General features: G+C 45.4%; 1 protein-coding gene across 1 annotated transcript in view; it reads right to left on the minus strand.

The window, feature by feature from the left end:
* Nucleotides 1-4,072, minus strand: part of Slc24a2 (solute carrier family 24 member 2) — a 288,585-nt gene that overhangs the window by 14,651 nt on the left and 269,862 nt on the right. The gene's annotated exons all lie outside the window — the stretch shown is intronic.

Genomic DNA, 4,072 nt, shown 5'->3' on the forward strand with positions numbered 1-4,072 from the left:
TACTAGGGAGACTATATGATATTTACACATGTGTGTCTGGTTTATTTCACTTATGAGTATATGTTCAAGTGGCATCCACTTCAATATAAAGGTTTGCAGTTTATCATTCTTAATAGCTGAATAATACTCTATTGTGTAAAAATACCACATCTTTCTCAACTATTCCTCAGGTGATGGGCATCTTGGTTGTAGGGTGGTTGACTTTTATATTATTTTATTTATTTTTGTGGAACCGGGGATTGAACTCAGGCCCTTGCGCTTGCCAGGGAAGCGCTTATTCCACTGAGCCATCTCCCTGGCCCCTTTATTTTATTTTTTATAATCCAAACAAAGTTTCCAAGTTTGAATGGATGTATTGGCTTTGTTAGGCATATGGGAATTCTCCCCTATACACACTTGAAGAGTGTTAGGTACAAACCCACACATTCAATCAGGTCAGGCATTCTGTTGCTACAAGATTTATTGGAGATAGGAGCAAGCTGGCTGGCTGTCTACAGACCGAGACAGCCCTGAACAAAAGAAAAAGGGGGTTTTACAGGGTTTTTAGGAGAGGGTGTTTGTGGGCTAGAGCAGCTGAGGGAGAGCTAATCTTGGCAGGCTACCCGGTCTGTGGGGGACTTTGATATTAGCAAAAGGTGAGCTTCTGTGGCTTTGTTCTGGCTTGGGTCCAAGGTACAAAGTTGGGCAGAATTTTTTCTGTGGTTTGGCCCCAGCTTGAGGCCAAAAGGATGTGAGTCTTGGAGTGAGGATGAGCGTTCTGACTTATCATAGATGTCTTACATGGATATTTTGGAGCCTGTATTTATCTCCTTAAGGTCAATTTTACACAGATCACCCTAAATATTACCTCTGATTGGGGCTGGTTGGCTGAACCAGACTTCAAAAGGGGAATACCGGAATTGCATGGTAGAGGGGCAATCCTGTCTATTGGACCACTTCTAGCATAAGACTACTTTCATCTGTAAAATATTCAACATCTAGGTCTCTGAGGGGAAAATCTGTAAGATCTTTCTGGCTTGAGAACATTTCGTCCACTCTGTTCACACAATCATGAAAGTGCAGAGCTCCCCACTGGCCTGGGAGCAAGGTGGCTGGATTAAGAGTGTCCACAGCCTCTAAGGTTATGCATCGATTTTCACATTGGAGCCCGTTATAGTGAGTGATCCTCAGATTTGACAGCTAGCGGAGCCCTTTCAGGCCCGTTAAGGTGATAACTGAGCATAAAGCTTGGCCAGTTGTTGCCCCAATGTCAGCTTGTCAGCTTGTGGCAGCAGGGTAGTGGCAGCAAGGTGTCCTGCAGCATGGAGGTCGTCCCAGGGACACAGAATTGAACTGTTTTGCCAAATGTGCCACCAGATGATGCCGGGATCCCAAGGATTGAGCTAAGACCTCTTCCACTCATGGGCAATGGGCAGAAAGGCTTGTGTTCCTGTGGAAGTCTCAAGGCTGGGGCCTGAGTCAAGGCTTCTCTGAGCCACTTGGAAGCTCCTTCCTGGTCAGCTTGCTGGAGGAAGCACTCCTTTCTCCACCCTTTATGGCTTCAGACAGGAGCTTGGCCATGAGTGAAAAATTTGGGATCCAGATATGACAGATTCTGCTGCCCCCCAGCTGGGAGGGTGGGCTTGGGAGGGCACATACAGCCTGTTTTTGTTCTGTGCCTAACTGGTGTTCCCCTTGGATCATCATGAAGCGAGGTATTTGACCTCTTTGTTGGCAAATCTGTGTCTTTTTCTTGGATATCTTATGTGTACCTCCCAAAGCAGATGATGGAGGTCCTTGGTTCCCTGGTGACGTCCCCTCAGGACGAGGTTGCCAGAAAGAGGTCATCTACACGCTACAGCAAGGTGACACTGTCCCCTGGTGTGATGAAAGCTTGGAGTTCACAGCCAGCACCTCTCCAAAGGTCACAGGGCACTTCTTAAATCTCCAGGGAAACCCAGTCCAGGTGAGCCGCTCCTTTATGCTTGTAAAGGGAGGCCCCCATTGAAATACAAGGGTGGGCTGACCGGTACAGGCAGACACAGAAAAGAGCATCTTTCAAGTCTGAGCAAGTGAACCAGTAGGGCACGTGGGAAGGAGTTCGTCAGTGTGTATGGGTCTGGTACCATGGGATGGATTGTCCCAGTGGCCTGGTCTACAGCACATGAGCCCTGCACTGTCTGTACTCCTTTGCCCTGTTTACACACTGGCTAGAGAGATGACTGATATTGAGCTCACCTTCCATGCTGTATGAGCCATTCTAAATGTCCTTGAGCGCTGGGCATGCCTTCAGGGGGGCGGGTGTTGGTGAGCTGGGAGTGGTGCAGCCCCTGGCTTTAGTTCACTGTTATTGGTCCGTGATGGCCCAGGTGGGTCCTCTTGGGCCCAGACTCCAGGAATTTTATGTGTCAGCCCATGTAGCTCATCTACTCCTGGCTTTTGTGGCCTTTCTGAATACAGGTTTTAGCTTTTGCTTGTGGGATCTAAGAGGTAACATTGTAGCCCTTGCTCGAGCCAAGCTTAAAGTCACATCTCCTTGTGGCCCAGAAGTAAGCTGGGCTGGCAGTTTCTGGAGATTTCTTCCCAGATGGGAGGCTGAGTAATTTTGAATATACAGAAACTCATGCTGAACCTCTTGTTCCCATACAGCACATCTTTTTGGCTGGCAAATTGGCCTCTTTTCTGGGCCTCTGGTGGCTCCGACAGTAGCCACATTGTTCTTGGATAGAGGCCCAATGGGCAGTGTCACCGCTGAGTGCGCAGCTCACCACCTACCACTAAGTTCATGACTCGGCCCCTACTTTCGTCCTCCAAGCAGGAGGGTGGCCCTTAGCCAGGCAGGGCGAGTTCCCTGGGTGTCTGGGTTGTTCTCTATCTCTGGTCATTGCCGCATGCACACGCCCAATCATTTTCTGTCAGTGGTTGCCTCTGCCAGCTATCCAACACCAAAGGAGGGCCAACCTATTTCTTCTATTCTGTATTTAGTACAGGGTATAGTGATCCTCCTATTTTCATTTCATACAGAGTTTTCAGCCTCTGGGGGTAACTTTAGTCCCCATTTAGCCTCTTTTACATTTTTTAACATACACTGTAATGGGGGAGGGTTCTGACCCTTGCTCTCCCACAGGTACCCTGTTGTGATGTGAGTCACTCTCCCAAGTGTCTTTGCTTTAGGCTGATTTGATCATTTCTCTCCCTGGAGGTTTTGTTTTTAGAAGGAACAATCTGAGCCCCACCAAACTAATATATATATATATTTTTTTTTCTTCTGATATATGTAATCTCTACAGACTTTTTATTTAAAAAATTTCTTTTACTAGGACAAAATTTTTGTCATACAGAATCATCTCATATCAAAAGTATATCTCTATACTGATAGTCTTTTAAATATGTTTTTCATTCCACTTACTATAAAGATTTTATGACAAATAATTTCAACCACTTGGATTTTTTTTTTTTTTTTGTACCAGGAATTGAATTCAGAACCTTGCACTCGCCAGGCAAGTGCTGTGCCACTGAGCTATATCCCTGGCCCAACGACTTGGATTTTTTTTTTCCAGAAAAATTTAACAGAAAAAAAAAAAAAGAAAAATTTAACAGACTTTTATTTATAATTGTTATAAAGTTGAAGAGCTGAAACTTGTTCTCTGAAACATTTTGACTTGCATTAATACTTTACATCCCACATGAAGATAAAAATTCACCCACAAATGAAAATGGAAAAACTGCCAATACTTGATTTCTGTCCCCTATTTTCTTTCCACTTGCAGTCATGTACTTAGGTACCTTTTGACCCCATGGGAAAAAACCAAAAACCAAAAAAGCTGACATTCGAAACTACCAATAACAGGGAGAGAGAGAGAGAGAGAGAGAGAGAGAGAGAGAGAGAGAGAGAGAGAGAGAGAGAGAGAGAGAGAGAGAGAGAGAGAGAGAGAGAGAAATATTTCCCACCATAGTGGACTCTTAAGCACGTTCTCCACATATGCGGCGTGCTAGTTGGATATCTTTTGGCGTAATTGTTACACGTTTGGCGTGGATGGCACACAAGTTGGAATCTTCAAACAGGCCGACCAGAAAGGCCTCACTTGCCTCC

This window comes from Octodon degus, unplaced genomic scaffold (assembly GCF_000260255.1).
Source record: "Octodon degus isolate 3935 unplaced genomic scaffold, OctDeg1.0 scaffold00044, whole genome shotgun sequence".
Taxonomy (NCBI): Eukaryota; Metazoa; Chordata; class Mammalia; order Rodentia; family Octodontidae; genus Octodon; species Octodon degus.